This window comes from Papio anubis, chromosome 1, assembly GCF_008728515.1.
Source record: "Papio anubis isolate 15944 chromosome 1, Panubis1.0, whole genome shotgun sequence".
NCBI lineage: Eukaryota > Metazoa > Chordata > Mammalia > Primates > Cercopithecidae > Papio > Papio anubis.
Window position 1 is genome coordinate 209004839 of NC_044976.1, and position 12772 is coordinate 209017610.

At 36.3% G+C, this 12772-nt stretch overlaps 1 protein-coding gene across 4 annotated transcripts in view; it reads left to right on the top strand.

The window, feature by feature from the left end:
- CHRM3 (cholinergic receptor muscarinic 3) overlaps window positions 1-12772 on the top strand; it is a 519207-nt gene that overhangs the window by 169600 nt on the left and 336835 nt on the right. The window lies entirely within an intron of this gene.

A 12772-nucleotide genomic window follows, 5' to 3' on the forward strand; every position in this document is an offset into this window, starting at 1 on the left:
GCGCAGGCATGAAGATAAAGAGTGATCGTTAAATATATGTATACACAAAAAGTAATAAATTTATTTTAAATGAAAGCAACTCCCTTTTATAGCAAAATTGCATTCAACTTTTCTAAAGCATAGTTTGAGTTTACAAAATTTGACTTTTTACTCACAAAAATGTCATATTTTGATCATTACTAAAAACAAAATTTTTGATAAAATATCTGTTGTGCTTTTAAAATGGTTCATATATTTCTTTCTTTTTCTTTTTTTTTTTCCTTTTTTTTTTTTTTTTTTGAGATGGAGTCTCACTCTGTTGCCCAGGCTGGAGTGCAGTGGTGTAATATTGATTTACTGCAACCTCTGCCTCCTGGGTTCAAGCAATTCTCCTGCCTCAGTCTCCCAAGTAGCTGGAATTACAGGTGCACACCACCTCACCCAGCTAATTTTTGTATTTTTATTAGAGACGGGGTTTCACCATATTGGCCAAGCTGGTCTCGAACTCCTGACCTCGTGATCCACCCACTGTGGCCTCCCAAAGTGCTGGTATTACAGGCATGAGCCACCGTGCCCAGCCCTGGTTCATGTATTTCTAATCATTTTTTAACTCTTTCTAAAATACTTGTAGATGTGAGTAGAATTTAAAGGAAAATTTCTCAAGACTATTTTCATCAGATTGTACTGAAGAGTGGTTATGAGGGATGATGGGGGGCAGAAAATGTGGGCACTCTGAGACCTAAAGGGGAAAAAATTGTTACCCTTTCACCAAAGGAAGAAAGGCAACTCCGTTTTTTGGTTCTTCGATTAAAGTTTAAGTCTTCTCTGTGCTGAAACATGGAGTCACTTGGAAGTGTTGAGCTTTTATTATTTAATCACAAGGAAGTTTGGTTGTGGAACTAGAGTAATTGATTCATAAACATTACTGTATTACAGATAATATGGGATGTGCACTTGAGAGCTTGTGACAAAGTGAGGTGGAAGGTGGGACTCTGCTTCAGAGGCAGGGCTCGGACACCAGAACAATGAGGACTTGCTAAAACAGGAATGGGGCAGAAGCCGCTTTCCATTAAGGCATGCCTACCAGTGTGCTGTGTCAGTTTACTGTTGCCACGGCAACAGTTACCGCCTCTTTCCACGGCAATGACTGGCAATCCAGAGGTTACTGTCATTTCCTAGGAATTTGTGCACAAACTGCCCCTTAATCTGCATGCAGTTAAAAGTAGGTATAAATATGATTGAAGAACAGACCTGAACTGCTACTCTATGTCTATGGGGTAGTCCTACTCTGCAGTCACAAAGCTGTAATGCTGCCTCGTCAATAAAGCTCTTTTCCTCTACCCTACCACCAGCTTGCCCTTGAATTCTTTCCTGGGTGAAGCCAAAAACCCTCATGTGCTAAGCCCCAATTTGGAACTCACCTGTCCTGCATCAAAAGGAACAATTCAAACATTGGACAAACTGTCAGTCATGCACTGTGCTGAGACAGTTTTCCAACTAGAAAGTAAATCAATTGTTTTTAGTGATTTTTGGAGGCAATATAGTGATCTCTTTATTAAGCTCAGCCAGCAAATAGGTATCAAATTCTGTTTACTACATTGCAGTGATAGACAAAGTAGTCAATTCCTGCTGGAGGAAATGAGAAACATTAACTATGCATGTACCTTTAAAAATATTTCCTTTTCTTTCCATGAAATGCAGATTCATGTTTGAAAACTTTTTACTGTTAGGTTCTCTGAATATATGATTTTGGTGGCTCTCCCAAATCAAGATTATTCAATTTTCATGCCCTTGATGTAAAAATCAATGCTTAATACACATATGAGGCACAAAAGATTTTTTGAGTCATTCCTGACAATTTATTTCTCATTTTAGTTTTTTTTTAAAAATATAGATTCCAAAAATAATATAGTCAAATGATAATGTCTCATGGTTTTTTGACAATGGGACAATGCAGTGTTGAGGTAGAGAAACACACATAGTGTCTCAAGGTTAATTTGCCCCTTTTTTCCACTACTTCACATGGAAAGCAAAAATAAAAAGATGTTTGCCAAAGTGAAAATTGTTGACAAGAATTGTTGGGTTTCTACCCGAAGTACTAACAACCTACAAAATGTAGCACACTAAAAATAGAGTAATTAAAGCTCCAGTTCAATTCTGATTCTCCTAATACTAAGCCTGTTGAAATACATTAAACAGATGATTGTAATGACAGGGGCCTCCTCAAGTTAGGAATACATCCACAGCTTCCACATAGAGGAGGCACATAAAATAAGTTGCAAGACAGAAATGGTAAAAATGTATGACAAGAAGAAACCACTATTTATAAAGAGTTCCAATTGTGAGTTCATTTCAGCTTTATTATTATCTCTCCCTAGGAGAATCACACAAAGCAGCATACATAGAAGAAAGCAAATGTATGTTAGTTGAATGGGATAGAATTGAATGATGCTTCTACGTATTTATTTTGGGGGACATTAGTTACAAGCTTAGAATAAATAAACAAAAGATTTTTTTTTTTTTTTTTTTAAGCAGTAACTGGATCTTGGACTGTCGTCTCATTCTTCCATTCATGCATGGGGCTAAGAGACCCTCCAGGGCTCTGCTGAGAAGTGTAAAAGCTACTTAAGCAGGCCAGAGAGTTATCTTCTTTTGCTCTGCTTCTGTTTGCATGTGAATTTGATCACGGCAACGCGAATGCATTGCTCCTGACACCTCTACTTCCGTGCTCAGCTGGATGCTGAGTAAAACTAATCTTTACATCTGAGTTCTCTGTCAGTGTTGTTCAAACCTCCTTTAAAACTATCTTCTTTGCCTTGCCATGACTACTACGTGGCTCTGAGGTTTTCTACTTCAACTATGGCAATAAATATTTTAATGGTCTCTCTGATCATCGTGACTCCCTTCTGGTAATCATTCCCCTTGACATTGGGGACTACTCTAACACACCTCTGAGTATATTTTATTCTCTCTGTAAATGTCTCTCCCTTTGCCTCAAGATTAAAATCCAGACACTTATTTTATTTTATTTATTTTAAAGTTTTAGAGTACATGTGCAGGATGTGCAGGTTTGTGTTACATAGGTAAATGTGTGCCATGGTGCTTCGCTGCACCTGTCAACCAATCACCTAGGTATTAAGCCTGGCATGCATTAGTACTTTTCTCTATTGTTCTCCCCCACCACTTCACCCTTCCCCAACAGGACCCAATGCCTGGTGTTCCCCTCCCTGTGTCCACGTGTTCTCATTGTTCAGCTCCCACTTATAAGTGAGAACACGTAGTGTTGGTTTTCTGCTCCTGAATTAGTTTGCTGAGGATAATGGCTTCCAGCTTCATCATGTCCATGTAAAGGACAGGATTTTGTTCCTTGTTAGGGCTGCATAGTATTCCATGGTGTATATGTACCACATTTTCTTTATCCAGTCTATAATTGATGAGTATTTGGGCTGATTCCATGTCTTTGCTGTTGTGAATAGTGCTGCAAATAACATACATGTGCATGTATCTTTATAATAGAATGATTTATATTCCTTTGGGTTATATACCCAGTAATGGAATTGCTGAATCAAATGGTATTTCCGGTTCTTAATCTTTGAGGAATCACCAGATGTCTTCCACAATGGTTTAACTATTTACATTCCCACCAACAGTGTAAAAGCATTCCTATTTCTCTGCAACCTCACAAGTGTCTCTTGTTTCTTGACTTTTTAATAATTGTCATTCTGACTGGCATAGAATGGTATCTCATTGTGGTTTTGATTTGCATTTCTCTAATGATCAGTGATGTTGAGTTTTTTTCATATGGTTGTTGGCTGCATGTATGTCTTCTTTTGAGAAGTATCTGTTCATGTCCTTTGTCCACTTTTAATGGGATTGTTTTTTGTAAGTTTGCTTACGTTCCTTGTAGATTCTGGATATTAGACTTTTGTCAGATGGATAGATTGCAAAAAGTCCACACACATTCTGAATGGGAATAAAAAGCCTTACAATGTCTGATTTCAAGAAATTCTCCAAACTCATATCCAGCGACACTCTTGTATGCACCTAACGTACACCTTGTGTTTAAAATTCTCGCCTTTCAGCTTAACCTTGACCATATAAAACACATTTTCCCTAGTTGCTTCATTTCAGTCAAGAATATTTAATTGAATGCCAACAACTGACAGCTGGAACCTGGGCAGCATCCTCCACAGGCAAACGTTCTAAGCTCTTTTGTGTTACTGGACTGGCCCATGTTCTCTTTTCCTAGAATGCCTTTCCCTCTGTGCCTGGAAACTGTCTACTCATCCTTTAATATACAGGTCAAAAGTTTTTACCTTATGTAAGAATTATGAGTCACCTGAGTCAGCTTCTTGCTTTATTTACTAAATATTCAGCAAATAAAACTGAAATTATTCACTGTATGTTTATTCTCCTGCCCCTAACTGGTCTTCGAGCTCCTCTTGCATATGTATTGCTGATTTTCCTTTGTTACCCTAGAAAGAATCTTTCACAGGGAAGGGCACCTGGAGGATACTCCATAAATATGGACTGAGTGAATTCTTGAGCCCAGAAACATCTAGGGTATCTGCCAATCCTTTTCCACCAATATGCCCTTCCTTAACCACTGACATAAGCTTTTGCTAGACTTGTAATAAGTATAACGCAAATGTTTTGCACAACAGCCATCTCTTATCACTTTCCCTTTCACTTCCTTTCTGTAAGTCTATGAGTCTTACAAACTGTGAAAAGGTCATACTAGCAAAGCAGGCTGTACCTATTATTCACAGTTTATAGGAGCCATTGGTAACCAGTTGATGCTGTGAGCCTGAGTCAGAGTCATATTTCTTGGGTTCATCAGTTAATTTGTCTAATCTGAGTATCTTTACAGTGTATTTCCTAAAAGCGTGTTCTGATATGCCCTTGAATACTTACTTAAATCCTTGTGTTTAAAATTGAATCTCGCATTTCAGCTTAACCTTGACCATATAAAACACGTTTTCCCTAATTGCTTCATTTCAGTCAAGAATATTTAATTGAATGCCAACAACTGACAGTTCAACCATCATATCAAACTTTAAACCCAAATTCGGTGGGGCTAATTTTTAAAATATCAAATGTGCCTCCTAAGATTTCAGGGAAAGCTAGGCCAAATTTCGAGAGAGAGCCTGATGATTGCTTTAACCTCAAAACTAAGACATTATTGTTAGTTGCAAGAAGCTGGCCAACATTTCTTGTACCTGAATTGATTAAATTGTTACATTTTATTCGATGATGATGAGAACCTACAACTTGTTAAGGATACATCATGCATTAATTGCATAACTCCACATCTACATAACATTATACCACTGGAGTTATGGAATTAATGCCCTGTCCAGGATCTTACCCTTCTTGTTATTATAAGACCCAATTCTTGCACAATTGATCATTTCCAAGGTGTTATCAAAATTAACCTTTCAGGTGAAACAATACATTATATGGCTATTGTCCATTTATTTTGGGATTGATGGCAGTGGATGTCACATTGCAATTTTTCAAATCAAATTCAGAGTGATAGATGGACTAACTAGATACCACTTATTCATAATAAAATATAAAAATGATGAAGTATGGCATTTTGTGTGCAAAATTCTCTAGGGCAAAAAGTGTATGTGTGTAAAACACAGGAAAAAATATTTAGAAATTTTTGTTTGATAAATATTTTTAAATATCACTAAGCAAATTCATTAGAAAATATATCAATACTTTCATATTCTCAGTAACTTTACAATAATGTTAGGACATTAAGTGAAATATTGTTAAAGTATATTTGCTAAATCTCTCTTTAGTGTCTTCAGCTGTTTTATTGTAACTCATAGGCTGATGTTCTTTAATTATATTTGTTTTTATGGTCATTAATTTTTCCATATTTTCTGATCTTGAAAATACAAAAAATGCAAAACCAGTACAAAACACCTATGATCTCACCATTGAAAACTCCAAAGTAATTCTTACAAATATTTGTATACTTTAGATTTTGGTAATTTATATATTTGTACAAATGTGGGATCACATTCCTCGTACCTCTTCATAGTATAACAATACATTCCCATTTATACATTTCTCTAAGTATTATTCAAAAATATACTTCCAAAGATATGTAGCATTGTATTGTATGAATGTACCAAGAGTTAGTTTCTTTTCATTCATTCTGTATTGCAACTTTAAATATATATGTGTGTATATATATGTGTGTGTATATATATGTCTGTGTGTGTGTGTGTCTGTGTGTCTGTGTGTGTGTGTGTGTGTATCCTTGCTTGTAAATCTTTGACTGTGTCTGGGTCCATTCTCCCCATATGTCAGCTCCATCCTTGACCCCTGAAATTCAGATTCCACACAACAAGGATGACATCTTTACTTGAATGCCTAACAAGTAGCTCTAAATTAACATGTCGAAAACAGAACTCTAGGTTTTCCCACACCTCCCCCAAACTTGTTTCTCCCCCATCTGTTTCATCTCCCTTTCCCAGGCTTCACTCCTTTCCCAGATCTAGGCAAAAGCATAGGTGTTATTTTCCTCTTTTCTTCATTCCCCACATTCAGTTCCTCAGTCAGTTTTATTGAATCCGTCTCAGAACACATCCTACATCTGCCCCCTTCCTTGTGACTCTCTGGGCACCATCTGGTTCATCTCAACTTGCCTGGACCAGTGTAGGTAGTAACCTTTCACCTGTTTTCTGCAGGACCACTCTTGTGCTGTCCTTAATCGGTTATCTGCACAGTCATGATGTAAGTGTTCGAGACAAGAAATCCGGTTAACATAACATGACATTAATATAACATAACACTCCTTTGCTTAAAATCCTATGGAGCTTTCAAAATACCTTAATAAAATCTATACTCTCATTTGTGGCTTGCAAGGCCCCGTTTGGCCATTGCCCAGAACTTCCCCTTCATCTCCTCTCACCTTCCTCTTTCACTACATATGTAACCTACCAGACTGGCTTCTCCTGGTCCTCGTGGGCTGAGATGCTATTCTCTCAGATTGTGGCTGCCTCTTGGTTTTTATTCAAGATTCACTGGAAGTTCCATCTCCTCTTAGCAGCTTCCTGCCTATTGAGTGTGAAATGAGCACCCTCATCATTCTTAAACAGAGATTTACACTTTCTTCTCTTCATAATGAATATTATATATTAAGAATAGATAATAGTAATAGTATCTATTAATAGATACGATAAATATCTATAACAGATAATCAAAAGTTTATTAATATTAATACCATCTATTAATAGATAATATTACTGATAATAATTCATATTATCATATATTGCCTCATTACCATGTAAATGCTATGAAAAGTAGAGAAAATGCCTGGACTCTTGTTCAGTTTCTTCTCAGAACCTAGAAATGTCCTTATCATATAGTAGACACTAAATATTTACTAAATGAACAAATATATCCTTGAAGATTTACGAGTGTAAATGGTGTAAACAGAATTTCTTAGTCAAAAAAAAGTTTTAGTTTTTTGCCTTATAATTTACAATCTCCATCCTTCCAAGATACCAATTTTCTTTCCCGTCCTCCGTTGTACGGGAGGGCCAAGGTTGCTGCACCTGCTGCCCCACCTTGCTGCACCTGCTGCCCCACCTTGCATACATAAATTTTGTTTTGCCGGTTCAGGATACAATGTTTGACCATTGTTTTAATTGTCGTGTTGGCATCTACGAATGAGGCTAAAACATTTTGAAATTTAGGACATCTTTCTCGACGGCAGCCACAGTCATTTCTGATCAGTCCGTGCAGGCCATGTGTACCTGATGACTTCTGAAAGCAAAGGGGAAGGGAAAGGGAGGCATGTGTTAGAGACCATACCCAGTTATCTGTGTTTACACGTAAGTATTTGCACATTTTCAAGACTTGTGATCCCTCATAACAACTTTACAAAATGGATAAGAGACATTATCCCCATTTTTTCAGGTGAAGAGCTGGCTTCTGAAAGGTTATGCATCATGGAGCTAATGTTATAGAACTGAAATCTACACTCATGTCTGGAGGATGCCAAAGCCCAAACTGTTAATACTTCACCATAAAAATAAAGGGATTGTCTCTATCATTTCTATCATTCAAACTTCCTGAGACTTAGTGATAAAGTTTTCATGTATTTGCTGGATAGTGGTGTTCTATTTTAGATTATTATTATTATTATTATTTAAAGTGTTAGGCCAGGCATGGTGGCTCATGCCTGTAATCCCTGCACTTTGGGAGACCGAGGCAGGTGGATCATGAGGTCAGGCGTTTGAGACCAGGCTTGTCAACATAGTAAAACCCTGTCTCTACTAAAAATACAAAAATTAGCTGGGCATACTGGCAGATGCCTATAATCCCAGCTACTTGGGAGGCTGAGGCAGGAAAATCGCCTGAAACTGGAAGGTGGAGGTTGCAGTGAGCTGAGATTGCGCCATTGCACTCCAGCCTGGGAGAAAGAGCGAAACTCTGTCTCAAAAAAAAAAAAGTGTTATTCATTTTAAAAAGGACTTATGTTTTTACCATGTAAAGAAAAATGTCACAGGTAGTAAAGTGGAATAAACTGAAATTCATCACGTATGTAGGCAAAGAAACAGTACACTGCTGTTGGAAGTTTCAACAAACCTTTTATTTATGCCATTAATATAATCATTATTATAATTCACATAGATGGGATTTATATTGTCCTCTAGAAATGTTTACAGCTTCAGAGGTTTCACTGCCTTCTCAAGAAGAACAATGTTTTCTTTATTCTGAAGTTGATGTAGGGCAACAAGGAAAGAGACCACCAAGAGATACATCCAGGTGTACATTTTTTTCTCTTAGTTTATATAATGAAAATTTATTTGTTTCTAAGAATAAGGAGATCATCACTGAAATGGTTTACCCCAAGTCAGGAAGACAAGGTCAGCTCAGAGTGGGCATAAAATTGCTTAAAGCATCTCAGATAGCTAACTTAATAATGATTTATCAGAATGTCCCTAAAATGACCAATGTTTGGGAACACAAAAAAATGTAAGAATGGCTAAAGCCAAAAAAAAAAAGTCAAAGAAGCTTGAGTTATGTTTCTACCAGTTCTCCAAATATATGATATTTTCATTTTTGCTATTTTTAAATCTAAAAGATATTTCAATATTCATGAAGAATTCCAAATGGGTTCACAGAATCTAGATTTTTTTTCTTTGTACTGCAGCAGCGATTTGTTTGAAGAGAAGGAGACAAAATTTCAATGGAAAAGTTGTGCTTTGTGAATTTAATTAAAGAGATGTGGGTGTAAGGAACCAAGGGGTCTCTTTATTCATGGTTACTCTGCAGAGGTAAGTACTCATCTGACAGGAGGCTATTTGTAGGAAGCTAATTTAGAGTAGAAACAAATCGTTGTGAAAAATGAGGAAATCCTGCTGGGAAAATAAAAGTGTGGCAGGATCACACGAAATAGGAGTTTTGGAGTAATTTACTATTCTAGGAAATCCAGCAGCTGGTTTATCCAAAGAGTTCCTCTTTTTCATGAACACTGGAATAAGGACAGGAAATGGTTCAAAAGCATGCTTACTTTCCTGTAACAGATTTCTGTAAAAATTTAATAACAAAAAATAATTTTTAGAAGCTCAAGTTTTTTGATATTTCTGAGATTCTTTAATGAGACAACGCATATATTTCTAACTTCAATTACTTAAAAGTTTTGGTAGAATGAAGAATTTTGAATAAAGATAAGAGGAAACAAATTTCCATTTATGTCATTTATAAAACATGTACTATATTGAATTCAAAACTTAGTTTTACAGAGTAATGAAGACTTTTAGCTAAGCGTTGAGAAAATAATAAACCTAATGTAAAGTAGAACATATTACATCTTGTAAAACTGCATTTAATTTTTCCAAATAAGGAAATAGAAGAACTGATACAAATAAGAGATAGGATATCCAAAAGATAAGAGAACTGGAATGGAAAAAGTAAGCATAGTTAAATCACTCAATTTAAAATTATATCTAGAGGGAGCCTGGAAGAATATTTTAATGGAGCTAATTACCTATGTGAGGATAATCTTTTGTATTTTAGTTATCCCAACATATTTAAATGTAATCTCTTTATTAAGTATCACAAAAAAAAATTTATATTTTCCTTAGTGGTACAGAGAAATTAATTATTCCATTCAAAATATTACCTAAGGGTTTAAAACTATTTTCCTGTCTCATGTTTATCTTAACCACTGCAACTAACTATAGTTTTTAGGTAATAAATTGGAATTTTTGCCTTTCTCTTACTCCAGAGTCATTATGGAGACACAGCTAGGAAAAAGTATGTGAACACACTTTTAAAGGGTATACCACTATTCAAATAAGATTCTCCTTGATCCTAAATTACATTTGAAGTTTGGAGGGAAAAATAATAAAATGACATGTATTTATTTCCTATTGCTACCGCACAAAAAAACCACAAACTTGGTGGCTTAGAATGGCAGAAATTTATTCTAACAGAGGCCAAAATCAAGCTTTTAACAGGGCTGTGCTCCCTCGGGGACCCCAGGGGAGAATCCTTTCCTTGCCTCTTCTCGCTTCTGGTGGTTGCAGTGTTCCTTGGCTCCTGACTGTATCCCTCCAGTCTCTGCCTCCATATTCGATATTGCCTTCTCCTCTATGGGGCGGGGTCAGATCTCCCTCTTATGAGAATAGACGTGATGACCATCAGGGACCACTTGGATAATTCGAGATCAACTCCCCACCTCAAGATCCTTAGTTAATTACATCTACAAAGACCCTTTTTCCAAATAAGGTTAACATTTATAGATTCTAGGGATTAGGATCCTGGATGGGCCCTCATAATTAGGATGATTATTCATCCTACTACGTGCTGCAACATACAGTGTCTGATTCTCAAGTAGCTTTAAATCTACTGCAGTATGAGTACTATATTGGAATGTAGGTGCTAACTAGAGTTAAATATAATCAAAGTTACTGTGACTGTAATAGTGCAGGAAGGAAGGTATTTTGGGTGAAAATAATGGCTTTTTACCCCCAGATATTCATCTGGTCTCAATTATTGAAGTCATACTATGAAATTCTGTTGTTCTCTGCTAATTAAATGTAGGAATTAATTTTTAAATGTTTTGTCAAAAATAGATTTCTTGTATTAGGAATTTGTTTTGTAAGATTTCTTGACACATTTTACTTAAATTGTCCTTGTGATGTATATGGGAAGCAGTTTAGAAGAGTTGCGTTTAGTCTTTCTAAAAGTTTCACAATTAGATGAGTAATTCTCTTTGTTTTGTTTCTGGTTGTAATTTTCTTCACCTTCAGGCAATTTGTTAATGTGGTGAAGTAATTAAGAAAATAAAATAACAGCTCTGATCTGGTCTTGTTTTATATCACTTCCAATAGAGAAAATGATATATGTTAAAACACCACATAAGCAAGACAATTTTCATTCAAAGCATTTTTTTTTTTTTTTTTTTTTTTTTTTTTTTTGAGACAGGTCTTCCCTCAGTTGCCCAATCTGGAGTGCAGTGCTGTGATCATGGCTCACTGCAGCCTTGAGCTCCTGGGCTCAAGTGATCCTCCTACCTCAGCCTCCAGAGTCGCTGGGACTACTGGTATGTGCCACGATGCCTGGCATTTTTTTTTTTTTTTTTTTTTAAAGTATAGACAGGGCTTGCTATACTGCCCAGGCTGGTCTCGAACTCCTAGGCTTAAGCAATTCTCCCGCCTTGTCTCCTAGCGTGCTGGGATTATAGGCGTGAGCCATCATGCCCAGCCTCCAAGCATCCTTAATTTTGATTCAGCAGCATGTCTGCAAGAGCAGACCAAGCTATAGATATTAATGTGAATCCGGAGATTATGTCATTGTATCTGTTATTATGTTAACCAGTTTAAGTGAATTACCAATGTCCAGCAAGACATTACTCACTGTGGAATGCATTCCACTGGCAATTTATCATGGTAATAGGAGGTAGAAAAGTCATATTAGTTCCTTAAGTGGCAGCAATTATACCTGCTAATGGAAAGGGAAAATGTTGTTATTAAAACACATTATAGCTTTTGTATCAGAGTTATTCAGCTTTCCTTAGATGTCTAGGTTTAGTTCTTTTTGATTCAAGCTCTTCTGTGTTTGTTTATTTCCTTTCAAGAATCATTGAGACCCAGGTTAATTATTTAGTTTTTATCTTATATTGCTGTCAGATAGTTTGGGTCATTCACTCTCTAAGAAATGTGAAGAATTCTATACATATAAGTTTGGAGGGAATTTTGAGGTATATTCTTTGACTCAACTTTCATGGGGAAATGTTTCAAGTTCAGTATTGAGGTTTAGGCCCAGAGCTGATGCTGACCAAGTGTGGCTTTCTCCTGGTTACAAATACAATTCCTCTCACTGATCACAAATACATATTAATATGATGTATCTGGGCGCCAGTGTATTCAAAATGATAAATTCATAAATTCTTTGCAGAAATTTACCAAATTAGTTTAGAGTTAAATTACTTGGATCTGGATCTTTATTTCATAATGACCAGAAGTGCTTATTCTAAGAAAACCATCACTGTGTTTGAAGGATTGAATGGAGCAATCATAGATTTTATAAGTATCTCAAGAACTTAAATTAATACAATTTTATGATTGCTCTTTCCAAACCATAAACAAAATTGCAATTATCCTATGGAAAATGTTTAAGAATTACTGTGATGGGCTGTTTAACCTATCTGTTAACCTCTCTAGAACCTCATTAAAACTCGTAAGCCGGTGCAGTGGCATGCACCTGAGGTCCCAGCTATGGAGGCTGAGGCGGGAGGATCACTTGAGCCCAGGGGTTC